This window comes from Neodiprion virginianus, chromosome 2 (assembly GCF_021901495.1).
Source record: "Neodiprion virginianus isolate iyNeoVirg1 chromosome 2, iyNeoVirg1.1, whole genome shotgun sequence".
NCBI classification, from domain to species: Eukaryota; Metazoa; Arthropoda; class Insecta; order Hymenoptera; family Diprionidae; genus Neodiprion; species Neodiprion virginianus.
This window is the reverse complement of record NC_060878.1, coordinates 29,810,649-29,832,605: the sequence shown is the minus strand read 5'-3', so window position 1 is coordinate 29,832,605 and position 21,957 is coordinate 29,810,649. Positions and strand designations below refer to the sequence as shown.

Below are 21,957 nucleotides of genomic sequence, written 5' to 3'. Positions count from 1 at the left end.
TATTTAAAAACACTTTTCTCACGGTCCTTAATGTGCCATATTATGCATGTGAAATTGAATAATTAGAACCTGCAGGAGGAGGCCGCGGATATAAATACGCGAGACTGTCCGAGGCTATCGATTTGCGATAGAAAACGTGGTTTACATATGAAATTTCCGGCTTACGAGGCGAAATTTAACCCGCAGAGACGGTTCGGCTCGAATGAGCGAGGGTGAGACTAGAAAGGGTAGCTAAACGAGAACCCGAACAAGTTTGTTTATGTAAATTTCATTAAAATTTCACACGGGCGCAAACCCGCATACTCATTGCTTTCTCTGCCTGAATAATTGCCTCATTATATCACGTATTACGTCGGTACATGCTCAACTTTAGCGGTTGCAGAGTATCAAACCTGCATTCGTGCAGAGGGTTGAAATAAAATTCGTTCGCTATAAACTTCACGATTTTCAAAGCGCGGATTTTTCATCCGTACACCTAACAACGAAATAAAAAAAATTATATGTCAATCAGGTAAAAGGTAAGAAGAATCCCACATAATATATGAACGCCGATAAAAAGTTTTTTTCATACCTAATTCGAATGAAGATACCTTGATTTCGGTTAGCAGTAGGAAGTAAAATTCAGTATAATTATTAATTTCATTTGCACTAATGTTTTTACTCGATTCAAATAGGTTTTTTCGTCATAACGTTTTTTTCCTCATATGATACCAGATTTCTTTTATTTTGTTTTCTTTTCTGGACTTTCTCCAGAATTCTTTTATTCTCATTTTATCCAATTATTTTCACTACATTCACACGAATGTCACGTTTTTATTCCGTTCTAAATTTTCGATCACTTTTTTCGTCATAGTTTGATTGATATTTTTCCGTTCCTATATTCAAGAAAAATTGTCACCTTAAAATTCGATCAATTATCACCAGGCTCTGAATTTTGTGAACTGCAATGTCAATTTTTACCGAGTTTTAATTTTACCGACAAATACTTGCAGTCCTCTCTGAATTCATACGAAAGGTTGAAAAAAGAAAAGTCCAAATTTTCCCCCAACACGAGCGAAATTTGACTCGAAAAACCTCAAAGAGTACTCTAATTTTGAAAACATCATCTAAACTTGCCATAAAAAAACAAATCTCACTCCCTTGTACGAGTGTCTTAAGTTTTGATTCGAAAAAATGTACAAATCAAGTTTAATTTTTCCTTTCCTTATTAACATCTGATTCCTCCGTCTCCCACCTTTGCCCTAACTCATCTATTCCTTCTATTCCCAGCTTTCCCTCACCCCCCGCGTCTATCTACGGAACGTCTGCCTTGATCGTTACACGCCGAGCGATATGTGGCAAGGTAAGCCCGGCAGGCCGCCGCGTTTTTTAGACGGTGAGAAAATTGGCTCTGGGGTGTCGGTCACGGAGGGGGGAGGAGGTAGAAAGGGTGGCGACGATGCCGCCGCGTGAGTTCAATGATAAGGGGTGAATATTAAGGAGCGATGTGTACGAGGAGGAGGAGTAGCGAGGCCGGGGTCTTGCAGGCGGCTCCGATTCGCTTCGCGAATCACTTTGTATTCCGGTCTCGGGTCGTATTATATTGTACCCACCCTCCTCCTCCGCCGCCCCCTGCGAAGCACCGCGTCGTCGCGTCGCCTCCTGCAGCACTAGTCGTCTGCCACGGGCACACGGGGTACAACTCGAAAGCCTTTCCACCCTCGACCCACCCTCAGCCACCAAGACAATATGTCAACACTCGTTAAAATTGCTGAGGAGAGGTAGACCGACGCCGCCTGTATATGTAATAAGAGTGCTACAAGCCGCGATGAGGAATTACAATATTTTGTGAAACGAGTCCTTGCGCATCCTTTTTTTCTTCAGGTTAATTCTTTTTTTTTTTTTTTGTTTTATTTTCTACCGTGCGAAACTGGCGAAGACACGAGATCGAATTTCATAGCCGTATCGCGTTATGTTGAGGGAAAATTTCATCGCAGCAGCAGCACTTCTGACAAAAATTTCATTTGTTACAGTAGCTAGAAAAATTCATTAAATCAGGTATTGTTAAGACTCTACTTTTTCAGTTAAATAAGGCCTTTACATCGATTTATTATTGCACACGCATTCAATTTTCGCAACAGTTACAAGAAAATATAGTAACAGTGATCGTAATGAGAAAGAATAGTAACGGATAATAGACTTTCCGGTAACAGCTAGAAAACTAATTTTCAATTTCTATCTAGAACTATATTTTTAGATTGTGGTAAGAAATGAAAATAGTTAAGGACTGAGCGGTAACCGGAACTAAAAATTTCTGTTAATGAGGCAGAGAAAGACAAATAATAGAATAAAGTGAACAGCGGCTCGAATATATATATATATATACAGACTCTGCATTACACACTTATATACAATATTTTATCCGTGTGAAAATATCGCGATGTTCAAATAAAGTGATAACAACTGATTATAACAACCCGACATTAATGTTTGCCCACTCAGCGTTTCAGGCGCTATGTGCATGATATTGATCTACATCTATACTGCATTATAAACGCCAGAGGTGTCACCGACATAATTTAAAACCACACATCATTTCTTTTTCATCATATAATACGCGCGATGTGTTTATTTTCTGCCCCTCGAATTAATTTCTATTCTAGTTTTTTTCTTTTTTTTTTTTTGTTTTTTCTTTTTTTCTCGAGGGGAGATCTGTTTTTCTTTTTCCTTTCCCATCTAGTTGTAAAGAGGAAGAGAGAGCGATGATTTAACTAACGAACAATATTTATTATCACTTATCGCCGCCGGATGTTCTCCATTCGGTAAATTCGAACGATTCGTATCACCGTGTACATAAGATGGGGTGGTAATAGGGATGAACGATAGTTTATGCAGCGCAGCGGGGTTTTGCGGCCCCGCCCAAACGATTTTACGCCTCTTATGTATATACCATGTATATCCGAGCCCTTCTATACACGCTCGCTTTTATATGTATTAGGTACCTTTTATGTATGAGCTGCTCCTCCCCCTTTTCCCGCTAATTTTCCGTCTTCTTTTCGTCTCCGCCTTCTTGAAAAGCATTATGTAGGTGTGTATATATATGGACGTACAGGACAAGTACGCACACGAGTTACGTACTCGAGAATATCAATTTACAGGCACGGATTTCTCGAGTTTCGGCACGCAACCGACATTATTCGAAAGGAAGAAAAGAACCGACAATCAATTCCGATGAAGTATATGTAACAACACATAAACTGACTTTGACGAATTTTTATTTCATCGGTGAGTTTTGAGTGACGCCTAATTTTTTATGCAGGGATTCTCTTCAATTCTTTCAACTTTCAGCTAAATGAATTGCCATTCTTCTTCCTGCTGCTTTATAAACTCCGTGGATTACCAAGATTTTATACCGAGTGCGAAACGAAATATATACTCACTTCTTATCTGAATTTTCGTATAATTATTCTCGTGTTTTGTTTTTTTTTTTTTTGAGAGTCATATACGAAAAATTTGATGTGTTCTTCAATTCTTGTGACACCGAGTTTGGCAGATTTCAAAATCACAATTGAAAGCTTTACGTTTTTCGGAAAGAAAATTTTAATCCTGACGTTTCGAAGGAGAAAATAATGGAAACAGAATTAATGGACGGCAATGATCACAACCAAGATTGATCAAATCTCTCCAGTAATACTTCCGAAATGACAAGGGAAGAAACGTTAAGCCACGATACGATTAATTGGTTAATCAACGCATAATACACTGAAAATCAGGGAGTCAGATCGCCAAATAATTATTCGACAATGGTATAATCCCATTGATCAAACCTGAAATTTTCGATCCATCGGGTGGAGAGATGAGTTCGTGAAAACAGAGAAGGCGGGGTTGGAAAAAAAATGCTCTTGATTGATTAAAGCTGGGCAACTGCGTAGTCGGATAATTGCTTCAATTCCATCATAATCGCAAATTAATCGCGTAATCCGCTTTTCTACGGCCGCACTTTGGTTAGGTATTCCAAAACTGATTGAAACAATGCAGAGTTTATATGTACTTGCAGATGTAATACCAATTAGAAATGGCGATGAAAATAGGGCGTAGAAATTCATCGGGCGAAATATTTGGGGATAATCGTAATTCTGGATATTTATTAATCAAGAGATTTGTTACGTCACGTGGGGCAACTGAAATAATTGTTTTCTCCAAAGAGACGATTTTACAAAATTTGAAATCCTTCATTCGTCTTAAATAAGCTTTCGTATATATGAAAGGAAGTTAATTATTAATCAACCAAATTATTCCTTACCACGTGTTTCCAACGGCTTCAAATTTTGGGTTCCGAAAGCCTGAAGTGCTGAAAAAAAAAAAAAAAAAAAATTAAGTCAGAGTGAATCATTTCAAGAGAAACATGTATAGACGTGACTTTCGTTATTTATTGAAATATTCACACATTAATTAAAAAATGTTGGAAATATTTTTTCATTGTCAAAATTATCTGCCCTTTGTTTGTATTTATTTTAGAATTTCTCCGTCACAGCTGATTGAAAAAATGCTTCAATTTAAATATAATCAGTGGTTTTAAAAAGCTGGATCATCATTAATGAACGAAGATAAATTGACCCCGGGATAAAATTCTTTAAACGAAGGCAAGAGCGATTTCACCTGTACCTACCTCATATTCATTTGGCGTTCTAAATTTCAACGTGATGGTTTAACGGCTGAATTGGATGGCGTAAAAGACGCACGGCTATGAAAATTCAGGCGTGTCATCGCCGGGTAGCAGGGATGAAAATTTTACACTTTTAATCCCCTGCCGGAGGTTGTTATACGTATACATCGAAGGGTGCTAGGAGCCCAGTTTAGGGCGGGAAATGTGCCCGCTTGCGCTTGTTAGAATTCATGCAGGCTCCCGAGAGGAGCTTTCTGGTAAGCCTACACTAAATGACTCTGTGTAAACTAAGCCTCCATCTCCATCTCCCTCTCCCTCTCCCTTTCCCTTTCCCTTTACCCTCGGTTCAACCTCTTTTCCTCCTTAGTTCCACCCCTCGGCGAAGCAGTAGTGCGGCACTTTCCACATCGCGTCGCCCCCCTCCGGTAAAAACAATCCTTTATCTCATCCACCCTTTGTCTACAGCTGGGGTTCGGATTCTAAGCAAACTTTGGATAAGGCGCAATGTACACATATTTGAATTTCAATAACTTGTCGAATTTTTATTCGGCGCGGGGGATGAAAAAACGCTAAGAAAAGATATCGAATAGAAGATGATAAAAAAAAAAAAACAAAACAAAACAAAACAAAGATCGAAACGAATAAAAAATATTGGCAAACGAAACACGTACTGCAAAGAATTCAACCCTTCTCTCTAAGTATATGATTTATCAGAAAAGTTGCCGGTTGTGAGGTAGCCTTAAAAATATCGCAATAAATTTCTCTCATTTTCGTTCTTTCTTGCCGAAGAATTCTCGTCGCGAAAAAAGAAGTCGTAGAGAAAAGAAAGATGGAAACAAAGTCGATCTGGTCAAAAACGCACAAACTGTTTTGAAGGAAAAATCTCAATCTCCCTCCTCCGGCACATGGATTGGGACTCTTTTTTCTTATCGAAGATAAATAATTGTTATAAGAGAAAAATAAAATAAAATTCAAATAAGTAACAAATTGAACAATTGCTCACATGCAAAGAGAATGTTTCTCCAGGAAACGTAACGCGTCTATTCATTCAGTTTATTCCAGTAAACGAAATCGAATTGAGTACGGCAAAAATGGAATTGGCACGAATTAGAAGAAATTTTTTTAAAAATGCAAAAGAATTGGCAGAACACAAGTCTTTTCAATTCGCTTTAATTCAAGGTAATTTCGTTTTTGGACGTACTAAATTCTATTCAATTCGTTTTGGTTTACTGGTATACTTCCAACGCAAGGGATAAATTTATTATTTTTCTTCCATTTATTCTTCCCTGAATCAGTCTAATCCCAAAGTATTACCGTAGTATCGACGGGGACATTAAATGGTTTCGCACGTAGCGGCAAACGAGGGTTGGAGAAAAGTTCTCTCCCTGAAAAAAATGTCAGGTAGAAAACCCAAAGAAAGGGAAAGAAGAAGTGAGAAAAAGAAGAAAAAAAATCAGCTCAAATGAAACGAGAGAAGAAAAAAAAGACGAGTGTAAAAGAGAAATCGAGAAAGAATAATACGAAGACTGAAATGTATGGGGAAAAAAGAAAGGAAACTAACTTGAAAATCGACGTGCCTTGCGCGAAAAGGCAACATGTGAGAATTACGTGTCCCGGTAGAAGGAATAAAAAGAAGGTACAATCCGGTGCGAAACTCGTATAATACAACGTATAATACACACTTAACATAGAGGAATAAAATCGCACGACGATATTCCCGAATGATGCTTCGCACGTAAACACATACATGTATACACATGTATGACAACAATTTACGTCATTTGAAAAGCAAGGCAAAAGAGACATAGAAGCCCAAAAGGTTTTCACAAGCGTTATTAAATTCAAGTTGATACCTGCAATTTGCTGGGTATAAAATGAAAAATGAAAAAAGAAACAGTGGAAGAAAACATTCAAAGTGAAAGACTTAAGTACTATTTATTCACGGGTACGAGTGAACTATAGAATCGAAATTTCACGAAGGATATTATTATGGGGTTGAAAAAATTTTATGATAACGCGATGTCTCTAAAGCGGTCTGTAAAGCTTCTGAGCTTTTCTTTATATCCTGAAATTGGATTTTTTGTTTTTGCTTTTTCCTTACGAGACTTTTTTCTGCAGGTACTGATTTTATTTATTATATCTCACGATCAGCACCATTTATATCTTTATCGGCAACTCTTAAAGCTCCGATTCAAATCGGTTGTTGTTTTTCGTCTTTCCTCCCTTGCTCTTGAAGTCCGAAAGTCGGTACGTTTCATTAATTTTACCACACGATAGACGTGTATTGAGTATTGATGAAAATATTACATCCGTCAGATATTCGACGATTTATTTGGAGACAACGGAACAAATAGAAAATAGTGGAACTATAAAAAGAGCTTACAATCAGTTGATTTTTCGAGTTTTATACATTTGTTTTTAAATTTATGAAGTATCGCGAATAAAAAAAGTTTGGCTTTACTGCTTAAATCAATTATAATATAAATTTACTTCACAAAGACGCAGACTTGTGATATTAAGTCTCCAGTCGGTGCTTGAGAAGCGTATCCGACGACTTTTTCATTATTAATTCAATCACGTAAAATAGTTATAATTCAATATGAAGTTTGAATTTAGGAGAATAAGATTCCCGGTTGATATATCGTTGTGTTTTGAATGGTGATCTTTGGGTTGGCTATAAATGTAAGGAAAGAAATAATAATTAAACTGCCACAACGCGTTTCTTAACGAATTAAAAAAAACAAATTTCTTCAAAAGTGAAAAATCAAATGCACGCGAACTTCCACGCAACGTGGAACGCTCTACTTTTCACAGAATCTTTCTTTCAACTGAAACAAAATTGTTAGGGAGTGCCACTGTGGAAAAGCGTAAATTATTTTTTCCCTAAAAACACCCAAGTCCGCATAGACGCGACGCGGCATCGAAAGGATCATCGTCCATGCGATCTTCACGTAGAACGTACGTAAGTTTCTGACAGCTTTTAATCAACGTCACGTAGCGACTTAACTCAACTCGACTTGAGCGAAACCGCGCTGTTAGAGCATAGCCAAACTAATTGAACACTTTTGGGGCAACGCTGATGGGTCGGACCGTGAGTGACTAAGTAGATTAATTGAATACATAAACAATGGCGTGAAACTAATATTTGACTTTGCAGCCCGCCACGCGGTGCAATCGCTCTTATACCAAACCGTCCTGGCAGTAGTCTAAGGGCTGTGAAAATTTCCCATTCCGAGTGCCAAATTATCACACAACCCTCCACTTCTCTATGTATTTATTTATCTTTCCACATACGTATGCCGTACGCGAATGAATGTATAAGTACGGTTGCCGCACGAATTCGAGCCTGTGTTTCTCCCTAACTACCCGTCGTTTACCTACCCTTAATTCAGTTAAATGTGTAATGAATTATTCACCCATCACCGTGTACCGTCCCTCGGTTAAATTTATAATCAATCCGTTTCCTCGCCTAATGCGATTCACCGCATGCTTTGAGCGAGGTATAATAACTATTTCGTCGATACTTAACGTACGCCAAGTTCTTCTATAGCATTAACAACACCCTCGAAAATATTGACCCTCACTAATTTTTTACACATCTTGCTATGTGTGGTCGAAAAATGGATCGTTTTATTTTCGATTATCCGTAGAACCGTAGATCCATTTGATACAATTTATAATACTTTCATCTTTTCTGTTTACTTCTTTGCGAAAGGTTCCTTTTTCACTAATTAAGGAGCCACCATTTTTCTTAGGGCAGATTCAGCGATCCTCGTGAAGTTCCTATATATGATTGATCGCTTCGTATTTTCACTTGAATAATTTAAAAAAGTTGAAATTCTCGTTTCATCCTTTGTTTTTTTTCTCGAAATTTTCCCTAGTTCAGTCCGGATTCTTATTCACTTATGTACTCAGTTTAAAAAGTCTGTAAAAATTTTTGATAATCAATTACAACGATCAAGTAACTTCTTGTTCAACGAAGTGAAAAAACTGAGGTAAAAATCATAAAAAAATGGCGATCAATATATTGGAATTCGCCTGTATTATCCTGCGCTTGAAATTTCGAAGGGATTTTACGGAGTCCTGCAAACTCCTGCTGCGGTGCGGAATAGGATAGAACGGCGGGCAGAGATGTTCCTTGGGGAAGTTAAACCGCAGCGTGTTACGTATAAAATGTACGTAAGAATTCATCCTGTAGATTCACGTACGGTCCTTAAGCATCGGGACTGTTGGATGAATCAAATTTAACAATCTCAATAACGAGAGAAGTCTTTTTCATCCTGGAGAGAGGTTTACGACAGCTCGCGTAAAGATCTTTACGAGCCGTAATTATTCCTCCTCATTAATGCCGCCGAGCTCTCGGAGTTTCTCCTCCTCTTCCAGTTTTCGCGTTATTTCTCCTCAAATCTCGCCCCGCGTCGCGTTTCCTCGCTTGTCCTTTTTATATACATATATATATACATCTACACATACCTTTTTCAACGTATATATAGCTACACGCGTTTAATCTCAGTTAGTTAGCCGGCTGGACCTTCTCTCTCGGCTCTAGCTCGTCTCGTCTATCTGACAGACAGTAAAACCCGCGGGATGAAGAAGCCGGAGTTGTGATGGAACGGCTTGTACGTCATGCAAATCTAAACAAGACGACTCTAGGATCGGTTTTCTTGCAATTACACGCAATTAGTGACGACTACGTGAGTTTCGCCACATTATTTGCACGTTGCAATGGAATAGATCGATTTTTCGGTAATTTTTTTTCACTATCCGTCTCGTGATTGACCGCGTTATCACGAATCGAAAATAATGTAAATGAGAAGCCTTGATCGGGAAAGAATTTCACCGGTACAATTACCTCGGTCTGAATTTTTATTTTTATACTTTTTTCTTATTCTCGTCGCTCATCGAATTAACCGATAATTTTTAAATCAAGTGGTAAATTAGTTTATATAATGCGAATGTGTTTTTCATGAGTTTCATTACTTGTGTAACGTTCATGTAATTTGACAAAGTGATTGGTGAATTTATTCCAGTGTGTTAGGAAATCAAATTCAACGTTAAGAATCAATTGTGATTTCATTCGATTGTATTACAGTGTTGTTACACTTTGTACCATATAGCTTAATTATACCTTCGTTTCGAGAATAATTCCACAATTGAGAATTCCGAGGGAAAAATTGCTATAAGAAGCAGATTGTCTTCAATTTAATTTCACGGACACGATTTTCTTGGCAAAGTGGATTGATAAAGAAAATTATCCAATTATACGTGTACATCGTTTATATAATTAAATATGATATTGAACTAATCCACGATTAAAATATATTAATTTGTACATTACACGTACAATAAAGTAAATTTACGCCAAATATACTTTCACGATTACAAATGGAAAAAACTTCTTTGAATTATTCAATAATTTGGTACAATAAATACCCATCGCAAAACTCAATCGATATTCTGCAACAGGTACAACTTTACACTCTCACAGTTTCTCACTAACAATTCTAAACTTCAAAACTCTACATAATTGCGGTTGCTGTTATTTTATACAAAATCTACACACAAGACTTGGAAAGTTTATAAAAAAACTGATCCAATGCTTTGAAAAAACGCCGAGCCGATTGCAATCGATTCTGCTACTGTTTTTTTTTTCTTCAAACGATGGAAAGAATTTGATTTGAAACGGTAAAGTGATGTTTAAAATATCCGAATAAATTCAGAGAGAAAAGAGATTGAACATTTGAAAATATCAATCTCGCAAGTCGTAGAGGCAAGAATTAGTTACAACGATAAAAGATGAATTCCGATCTTCGAATAAAGGGGTTTCTAAAGTCTTTCCGCTCCCGTCGCTGCACAGGTGCTGTTTACGCCCGTTATTCAGAGTGCAACTGGGACTTGGTAAGGGTGAAAAGGAAGATACCTTTGCCGCGATATTTACCCCACGGCCGTATTCACGCCCTCTAAGAAAACGGGCGTTCGGGGTTCGAGGGGCGAAATTACGGCCGGTGTGAGACGGCGGTTTCGGCCGGGGTCGGTTCACCTTGTTTGTATTCCCGCGCAAGTTGTGCTTTATTCGTATAGAGGACCCTCGCGTATTCCCGGAAGCCGGCTGCAGACGCACTTCCTGTCTTATAACCGCCCCAATCATCCCGCAGGTACGCATCGGAGGGATTTTCATGTGCCAAGAATCCGAAAGTAATATCGAATTCGAGAGTTAAGGTAGCTGCAGGGCTGGTACGGTGGTTGAATTTGACACGTGGGAGGAATACTGATCGTTCATTCCGATTATAGACGCCTTTTGATTCTAAAATAATTTATTTTACAAAACATTTTTAACGACCGATCATTCTTCAGATGGACAAATGTTTTTCGTTTCGGTGGTTGAGATCCGAAATTTCAAAATCACGGAGTGTCGTATTATTGGTGCGATAATATTTTACGTAATCACATAACAGATAACTCTAGATTATATTTATATACAGCAAAGCTTGATAACTTTTAAGAAAAATTAAATCCGGATCTCATTGTCACTTTATTATTTGGTCAAATATATGCAGATTTAAATATGTACCGTTATCGCAACAAGATTACGATGTTTTGCGAGGCGGGGTTGAAGTTCCGAATTTGAAAAGTTTCGAAAACGCCTAATTCTGAATTATTTGGTGGCGAAACTTGCGGTAAAGAAATGAAACATTAATTTACAAAACAACGAAGTTTCGAATGGTCGGAAATTCTATGGCTTAAAGTTTCGGAATGCCAGATTCCGAAAATTTAAGTTACGACGGAGCACAGTTCCGAATTATAAAGTTTCGATGGAGTAAAATTCCGGAAATTAAAATATACTCACACAGTGTAGTTTACTCAAAGAGTGGGTGGAAAAATTCAGAAAAAAACAAAATCGCAATTACCAGGGTTCCCAACGTAAAAATATCGAAAATGCAAAACAGAAAAAGATCAATTAGTGAAATTTCTTGAAGCCAGACATTCACAGAACTGAAAATCTTCGATCTCTCGGAATTTCGATGTTACAGATTTTTTCATTTTCGCAATTGCGGAACTTCGACTTGTCGGAGTTACGCCTTTTCAGCACATTATCTTTTCGGAACTATTTGAGCGTTGGGTTACGGACCATTCGAAAATATAATGTTTCGTCGAAGTTTGATTTTTTTACTTTAAGTTTAACCGCCAAAAAATTCGGAATTTGGCGCTTTCCGAATTTTTCAAGTTCGAAATTTTATAGGTATCTTTTTAAAATACTAAATTCCGGTTCCATAAGCACGAAAGAAATGGTTCTAGACATTTCGGATACTCGTCGTTTCAAACAATTTGAAATTTTCACAAAATGCAAACCAAAAAAAAAAAAAAAAACAACAACTCACAACTCCCAGTTCGAATGAGACTATGTTTACACATCAATCTATATAATTTACGTGCGGTACGTGAATAAATTGAAATTTAAATATACCGAGCGTAAATAGAGCGAAGTTATCTTCCCGCATTAGCGGTGGGTACCTATAGCACACACGAATGAACGGGAGTTGTTTACTGTTGAAAAACAAAAAGAGAAAGCAAAAAAAGAGGAAAAAACAACGCTGTGCATAGCAAAAAACAAAAGGGGGGGAAAGTTGTTGCGCTCACCTATCCGTGCAATTATTATTAGCGATACGAGCGGCGTGATGGTGACGCAATGAGATTAAAATCGCCGCTGCACGGTCCGAAAACAAACACCTAAATTTACAAACAGAGTCTCTTTTTAATTAGCGAATATATGGATCAAGCAAGCTTTTTCACTATATTCACCTTTTATCTCCGATCACCGCTTTCCACCACTAACTCTCAGTTTTTCAATTAAACAGGAAAAGGAAAGAAGGCAATATACATAAAACTTGAAAAAGAAGCGATAATAAAAATAGGCGAAGAAAAAAAAAACAGCAACAACTAAAAAGAAGAAAAAGGCAAAGGAAAATTAAAATGAAAACAGGTCTGATTCATGTTTCCGGCGGGACAGATTTTCCACGGATTTACTTTTCGCGTTTAGCCATACCTGGCAAGTTTTCATGCGGCCACGTTCAGGAAATACGTTGACTGCGACGATGAGGGCGACTCGTTTCATTATGCGAACCAAAAGTTTTTCACAAAGAAATAAAAGCCTTTCATATCTAACAGCGACGCGGCCTATATATACATATATATATATATATATATATATGTGTGTGAAATGTAGGTACATTTGCACAACTACAACCTGAAAACCGATGTATATGTGTGTGCATGTATATAATACATAGGTATGTATATGTGTGTATAATATTATAGTAAGTAAACGCTCGGAAGCCACCGTCGACGGTTTCGCGGAACGAAGATTTTTCATCCCTTTGACAAATCTACGGTTTCATGTACTGCAGCAGTCGCGTCGTCGGCAGGAAAGTGCAAACAATTTTTTTCCATCATACTTTTTTCCTTTTTTCCACTCTAATTATCTGGCTAAAGGCAAGGAAATAAGGAAAATGAAACACATTATACGAATCGGTGAACCGATGGCTACGGTTGCATTATGTATTATATTATGGCTTGTGAATCAACCTCGTGCTTCGTCGATGTTAAAAAATACTCGAAGAACCATTTCACGTGGATGGTTTGAAAAGGAATGATGAGATTTCAAATATCCTGACTCAATTTCTATACATATACGTTTGTCAAAGCGAAGGAAAATTCAATTTATTTGTCATTCGACTATTTCGGTGATAAAAATGTCAGGTGATTTCTGTAGGAAATAAAAAATTTTCGGGAATTTCAGGGTTATTTGTTTCAACAAGGTTCATAATTATCCTGACGTTACAATTTAATGGCTCGCAATTAAATCGTGAGGCGATCGCCGGTACGCGACAAATATAAATTGTTAAACATCGATTAGTTCGGACGAATTTTCATTCGCATGGATTATAAATTAAGGAGTCAGCATTTCTTTAGACTTTAAATTAGCTGTTAAAATATTATACATTATACATACAATACAAGAATAAGAATTTCGAGCACTCCGAGTTAATTATACACCGAAGCCAGCTGATATATTGACTTAAAATTTTTCGTTCATTTATATCCGCAACTTGTCATCGAAAGAAATATAACTCGATTCAATACAAGTTTTGTTGAAACAAATTAGACTCCAGCATAATATTGTTGTCATTAATTCTCTTCCAGCTCATACAAATTTCGATGTTAATTTATCGAATGGTTTATCTTCGAGTTTCCAAAGAACTTCTGTTCGTTTTTCTCTGTCTAAGTGTATATTCAACGCTGTTCGGAGTTTAGAGTATATTTTCTTATGGCTCTACAATAATTTTCATCAATCCGACACTGAGAAAAACGTTTATTACAAATTCACTGAAATTGTATTGGAAGTTTTGTCCTCTTACGGAAGAGTAAATTTACTTTACTTTCTTCAAGTATTCTTCGAAAACTAATTTTTTGAATTTACTGTAACAATACCGTAAATTTATCAAGTATTAGTGCCATAATTTCAACAAATCTGCGTATTATTTTTGCGATATTATGGATTGTGAATTTGATAGATGAAGAAAAAAATACAGGTAGAACGGGTGTATAATTGGTGTTAATCATTTTTGTGAGCATAAACAGCATGCTAACAACTTATAGGTTGATACAATCGTTGTAAACATATTTTAGATCGATTAGAAAACCTAGCTCGTTATTTGTTCCTTACCGGGGCTCGCTCTTACTTTTTGGATTACTAATCGGACACCCTACCTACTAAGCCAAACTACTTTGCGGAAAACCATGACTTCATTTGATTGATAATACAATGTACAATTACTGAAAACTCAGCAGTAAGATTATAGTTACAGAATTCGTACTCACAATACAATTTTGAATAAATTTAAAAGAGCATTTACATTCCAGATTTATTAGATTGTTTACAGTGTAATTGTCTGAAATTGAAAATTTGATAATATATTCCAAAATTAACATGGTAATTCTTTGGGCTTTGCCGAAATCTCATGCAGTTAAGTATTTTGTATAAAATTTATACACGCGCAACTTGAGTAGATTCACAAGAAAATTCCGGGATTTCCAGAAACCGTTAAGAAATTTTTTAAATACAGTACGTGTGACACAGTATCAAGTACAGCTAAAATTCTTCGAAGCGATTTTAGAATTCAGGTTTGGCAAATTCGAAATCTGACTACGGAATTTAAACTCCACGTGCGACATTTCCGGTTCTAGTTATGAGATGGTCGAAATCGTGGAATGAAATTAATAGATATGCATATTAATTCCTGTTGCTACAATAGATTTTTAATTTTAACAAACTGTAATCGCATTTCTTTGTACATTTATCATATGAATTCAGCAGAATGTTTAGTAAATTTACAAATACCGTACAGCAAATGTATGATAAATTTACAAATATAACAAATTTGCTACATAATCTAGTAAATTCGAAATACGGTTTTGCCTTTCTCCAACCAAGTTAAGAAAAACGACAAAATTTTATTGAAAATTTAACGACGATACTTAGTAATTCACTTTAAAGCACAAAATTTGTAATTTAGCTACACTTTCGTGTAGTAAATGTACAAACATTTTCAACAGTGCATGACTTTTTCTTTATACTCACAGTCAGACTGTGCGATGTAGCAAAAATTTTCACGGTAATTATACTTTCCGTATTTCTTGAATCCGCAACTTGATTTCAAGGTGTCTTTTCGGGTGTGATTCGACTGGCGGAATTTCCGTTCGGAAATTCCGTCCGCTCTATCCCTTCGCTTCTCGATCCGTCAACGGCGCCTAAAGCTCGTCGTTTCTCCGCCGGATCGAACAATAAGATTTAGCTAGAAACCTTATGCCGACAACCCGCTGAGTTTCTCTTCGCTGGGCAACAAAGCTTCTGCCGAAGATTAATGCTTTCCTAATTGTACACTGTTCGATTCAATTCACGGTAAGCCATATTCGATTTGCTCCAGGCAACGCGTAACTAATCGCATTTCGTCCGTACTACGCTGTCGCTTATGTGTATGTATATACCGTATACCGCATACACCAGGGTGATCCTTAATAGGGTTGTTTTTCAACTTTCATCCTCCTAGGGTCTTAAACGCTTTCAAATTGATAAAAAGAAATGCCCTTAAAACTTGAGTTCTCTATATCGACTCTGAGATAATCCGCTTTGTGATCAAAGTATCTTACGGAAATAATATGGGGGAAACTTTTTTTTTTTTTTTGAAATTTTATAAACCCTTGACGAATATACCGACAACAATCGACGATACATATTTTTGTCTTTTCGTCAATTCGAAAGCGTTTAAGCTCCTGCGAGCACAACAATTCAAAAAGAACCCTATTAAGGACCACCACCCTAGTACGTACATGACTCCAACAGCGGATCTGTAAACTAAAGTGCAGAATATTATACCTGGTGTCATCATTATTTTCTGTCTATTTTTTCTCAACCTGAATATCGAGCTTTAATTACTCGATTTCGACGCAATTGGTTCAGTTTTTTTCATTTCGTTTCAAGGAGGAATTCAGAATTGGTCTCGTTTTCTACATCAAAAAGTGAAAGAACCGGTATTTGCGTCAATGATATGCATTGAACACGAATCAATCAGCATCCCTGTTACGCGAGAGAGATGAAACTGCACGAAGTCGAATAATACAAACTGATCGTGAAACGTCGATGATTTAATTTAGAAAAATGTTGTGTAATTAGGACGTTCGAAATGATTTATCTCTGCTGTTTCGAACTCATTTTATTCGCTAACGAGATTCCCACAAGTTGTCCGAAAGATATTCAAATAAAAAAATAGGTATCAGAAGCTGTTGTAAAAAAAAATTTCAAACAACGATGAAAATAATGTCGAAGAACATTAGAATCAAATCACAAATACGTAAACGTTCAATCATGTTGAACTTTCCAATTTCAAAACCTGTTCCCAAATTATCTATAGATATTGCTGAAGATCTTTTTCAAACACCTTCTCCTCCTTTCCTCGGTTTTGATTCAGCAGAAAATGGCACGCAGTCATCATTCAAATGTCTTCTAATAGTTGTAAACATGCGTGAAAAGAAACTGTTTGTATTATGAATTTGAAGAAAGAGGAAGTGGGTAAATTTATCTGATAAGTTGTACATTGCGACTCCACTTGCAGAATTGCGAATTATCAATGTATGTGTATACATCAACAGACGACTGCTGCAGTGTCAGCGAGCTTTTAAGTTAACGGACTCGCGACTTGAATGGGTTATTCAACTCGGCGCGGCGTCAGAACCACACACGGAATATCGGACACGAGCATTCGCGTGCAAAATCATTCGCACCACGCATGAAAGATCCAAAGACCTCGCTGAGTCTGCTACCACTGTGCGGGAAAGTAAACATCGATTGAAACGTTTGCTGAAGGGGGATGAGAGAGAGGGAAGAACGAGAGTGTGAAAGTACAAATGACTAAAATGCGAAAATACTGATCAAAGAAATACGGAAAAACAATTTACGAACACATTTTGGATCGAAAATGTGCGATATTATCAGCCGTATGTGAGCGAAAATTCGATGAGAATATCATCACTGTGATAAAATACTTTTAAGATATTTCCGTTCAGCGTATGAATATTCAATTTCAATTCAGAGAGAATAGTGTTAAAATTTTTCGTACGATGTACTTTCTGTAGAAAAAAAAAAAAAAACAAAATGGAAAGGAAATCCTGACGAAACGATTTGGAAAGTTCGATTCTACGTAATAGCTGGGCAGAATTTCACGTTATTAAAAATGCTTCGTTGGGTGAAATTCATTGTATCTCGATATTGCAAAAATAAGTGAAAATTTTTAGCGATTCTTCTTCTATTTGCATAACTACGTGTAACACATATACACGTGACATCTATGACGTAATTTATAAGGACGTAGCTGACTCGTGGAAACATGTTTCTGTAATTATTAGTTTTAAATTAATTAAAAACTTTTGGCCAGGTGAATAAAAACTACATAACGTATTCCAGCAGCAGCAGTAACAGCAGCAGCAACAGCACGAAGCTTGCAAACACAGAATGATGAAATTAGCGTGAAATAATAACGCGAGCACTGTTCCCGTTTGTTATGTGCAACGTATATGACATCTTCGCGCATAAAATGTAACATTGCAATTAATACGTACGCCATTACATACACTGGAAGTTCCGTGCCAATTCCATTGACACGTACAAGGTAACCTTTGCGAAAATTTCGAATGTTAATTATAATACATTATACGTTGTAACTCTGCCAACCGTTAAAACTCGCATATTTTTTTCTTGTCAATTTATTTTATTCTCATCCAGTGATTCATCTGCGATTTTCAAACTTTAATCACAAAACTGTTTCAAACTTTCAATAACTTTGCAAGACAGCAAATACCTCGCATGTTTTTACTTCACTTTATTTGAAAGTGTAATTTATTTCGTTGATGCATTTTTTAAATCATACGATTCTAAAATTTTCAGTAAAAAAAAAAATTCACTCACTACTGATTAAAAATTCAATTTCCTCGGTAAAATGGATCTCCTCTTTTTCGTTTCAAATAAAACTGCATCGAGCAAACCTTTGGAACAGTATTATATCTATACTTATAATTTCCACCGATTTATCCATTCTATAGAATCGGAGATGGCGATTAGGATTGGACTTCGGTTTAGTTGAGCGCGGAATGCCCCATACATGTAATCGCAGGAACAACATGTTGTCTTGCAAATTGCTCCCCCCCCCCCGGGAATTTCATATAAGCTGCAGAGTCGAAACGCACCCTCGTGCAGGCGTAATCGATACCCCAACGTTTCGCCGTTTCCATATTTACCGAAACAGCAACATTTCACCTTTCAGCCACGGAGTGTGCCCGGATACAAAACGCACGGCAGAAACTAGCCGTGTAATATACTCCCGCATATATACGCGTGCATGATTTGTGTCCGACTGTTCGCACTGCCTGGCCGGAGGGGGTGAAAAAGGGTGAAAAGGGGTGAAAAGGGCCGGCTGTCCAAGCAACGAAGAATCGCACCCGGGTTGAGGACCACAGTTTTTTTATTTCCCCCGTCAACACCGCCGATTTTGCGAAACAGCGTCGAACCTGCGAGATCCCTTCACCTTCGGCAAGAAAATAGAAATGCTCCGGCTGCGATGCAGGTTGACGAATTTTCCGTACGGTGATTTTTTTTTTGGCCTCTCGTCATTCCTTCGGTATTATTATTATTGTTGTTGTTATTATTATTACGATTATTATCATCGTTATGAAAAAAAATTAATTACGTTCTGTTGATTTATAGATCATATCAAATCCTTTTTGACGTATAAGGAACATTGGGTGAGCAACGAGTGCCATTAATTCAAGTCCATACGAGATTGAAAAATGGCAAATTATAAGTGAAAATGAATAAAATTTGAGCGGTAATTTTAAACCAGTTGATGAATATTTTTGCGTACAAATAATAATCGGTAGGTATCTATCAAATTGTTGTATTTTTATAAGTTGAGAAAATAGAAAATATCTGGATAATAAACGAAAGCTTAGATATCGATGCTTTGTTTTAAATTGCTTTGCAACGCTTCGCAAGTTGTTGAATGTCAGGTAAATTTTTTCGATTTTACTGTACAAACTGCAATGGTTCATTTCATTCGGAAGTTTATTTTCTACAAATTCAACGAAATACTTTATTTCATCGTGTTAAAAGCCTTAAAATATTCAATATCATGTATAACATTTCACCGATATTGATTATGACCAAAAAACTGGACATGTAGAATTGACCATTGAAAAAAAGAAAATCGGCTTTGGTAACTTTGTGGAAAATAATCTTCTGAATAAAACGAACCATCGTAAAGTGGAATCGAACGAAGCTACTACATTTTCAACAATATCAAGGCTGTCTGAAACTAAGTATCGATATCTGTAAGCTTTCGTTTGTAATTTCAATATATTTTGCAATTTGTTTACGAATATAATAATTTGTTAAAAACTGTATCTATTTTTTGCCAGCCAATCTCTTTGAATGAAATTTTTTAAATGTCCTGTTAAATCTATATATATATATATATATATATAAATAATAACGAAAGGGGCGTATTCGTTCACTTTTCCCATACTTATCTCTACAAAAGGAATACGATAATCCAATATTGACAAGAGGAATAAGAGGATAAAAAGAAGAAAAAAATGCGGTATGTTAGTTTTGAAATATTTCCAGACGGAGGTACAACCTCCAAGGTAAAGTTTTTCCCGATTTTCCCGGGAAATTTTGGGATGTTGATAAAGTGGGCGAATGTTTCTGTTCAGCCGGGGCGGGGAAAGAGAGCTCCGGGAATCTGGTTCGGTTCGATGGATAGGTAACAGATTTCCGGTCAGGTCACGCCAAATGGCTGAAGGTTCGAAGGAAATGAAAACGTCGCCGATCCTGAGGTCTGTCATCGTCCCGGGTTGCACGGTTCAGGACCCTGTCAACCCCTCTGCAATTCCAGCCGCCTTTATTCTGTATTCCTAAACGATGCGAAATCATTCACTTGGATAAATAAAATGCGACGAAAGCTGAAACGATTTATCACTGAAAACACGTCCGTAACTTCGATCGGAAGCTTTCTTTTTAATTTTTTTTGTTTTTTTTTTGGCTTAAATGTTCCTCTACGAGAAATTTTTCACGCCTGATTGCTCATCGAGGTTTTTCCGGTACTGTTCTCAATCTTCTTTCCGAATCGTTTTTAGTTAATGACTTTCGAATAAAATTTGCACAAGATTAGACTGATTCTCATATTTATAGGTATTAATTATTCGAGGACGCGTGTTAATCATTCGAAACAAGCCGGAAAAGCAATTTTTTTGCGATAATTTTTATTACCGTGAGAAGGGAAGAGTCTGTTGGCATGTCCGACAAACTTTCGCGATGATATCGAAATTAACCGAGTGAAAAATGTGAAACTAATAGGACTTGATAGCCAAATGAAAACATTTTGAAGGGGAAATTCGAAAAAAAGAATTTCGGAAAAAATTTACAAATTTAAAAAAATAAATACATAAACTAAGAAAAACATAATCGTTTATTTAGAAAAAATAATACGGATGAAAAAGTACAGATTTGTAGATTCAACATTGAGAATAGATTTATTTCCGGTAGAGCCGGAAGTTGAAATTAAACGGGATGTGGCGAGTTTTCATGCCCATAAATTAATTGTAAAATGTTGTAAGTTTCAAATGTTTTCATCGAGCCGTTTCCGAGATAATCGTGAAAGTTTGTCGGACATGCCGACATTTTTCTAAAAACCTGTTCGTTGGATTTAGAGATTGAAAAACGTAAAGATTCGTTGATATTTGAACAAGTGATTTTGAAACCAATACATGTTTTACATCACCCAAGATGATGAAAAGTAAAAACGATCGTGAAACGATTTGCTGACGTCAAGCTAGCTTAACTAAATTTGCTCTTCCGAATCACGTTCGATATTTCAATCGATATAAGTGAAATCGTTTTCCGAGACGGCTTAAAAGATGCGGAAATTGGTGTTTGTACTGGATTTATAACGCGGCTAACTTGGTTATGGTACCATCTCGTCTCAGTTTGAAGACATGAAAATGGAGAATTACCCAATAAATCACTACGAGAAACCCGGCTTCGAGTTTCAATTCATTAATTTCACTCCGGTCTGAACTATCGGAAGGGGGGCTCTCAATATCGGACATTAAGATATATATAAGTTACGTGCTGAGTTATTGATGCGAAGGCTTAGGAAAACCAGCAGCTCTCTTGATACGAGATATCGTACAAGAAACTAGTAGCTCGAAAAATGATACATTTATAGAGATTGTAGCATTATTTTTCAAGGGAATTTATCAGGATGAGTGAGTCAATCTTCGTAAAAAGTAAAAGGCGAAGATATTCCGGTTTCCAATTTCACCTTATATTCAAGAAGGTAACATTTCCGTACAGCAATGAAACAGAATCAAACTTCGAATCACATTTCAAGCTGAAAATCAACTTCAACATTCGTTGATATTAACTTATTCATCTTCCCAGTAACTTTTGTCAAAATCCGTCTGTCAAAAGGGTGTATCGCGGTAAAGAATAAAGTTTCATTTGTTTTTTTTTGTCTTTTTTTTTTTACATTTTCAAAGGCAAAACTTTCAGGTTCAATTTTCGAATATCGCTCGACACGTTCGAATTTTATTCGCGTTTCAAATCGGTTTTCCTTTTCACACACTCTGTACGCGCACATATTTTTTAAATTAACTCGTTCCTGCCCCGGCTGAAAAAAATCTCCCATCGAAAATCAGCGAGC

At 36.7% G+C, this 21,957-nt stretch overlaps 1 protein-coding gene and 1 long non-coding RNA gene across 3 annotated transcripts in view; one reads left to right on the top strand and one right to left on the bottom strand.

The window, feature by feature from the left end:
- Positions 1 to 21,957, top strand: part of LOC124297876 (obscurin) — a 205,031-nt gene that overhangs the window by 83,889 nt on the left and 99,185 nt on the right. The window lies entirely within an intron of this gene.
- LOC124297877 (uncharacterized) overlaps positions 1 to 21,957 on the bottom strand; it is a 154,967-nt gene that overhangs the window by 55,590 nt on the left and 77,420 nt on the right. The window contains exon 3 of the long non-coding RNA XR_006906675.1: positions 4,283 to 4,330. This is a non-coding gene — a long non-coding RNA (uncharacterized LOC124297877). The remainder of the gene's footprint in view (positions 1 to 4,282; positions 4,331 to 21,957) is intronic.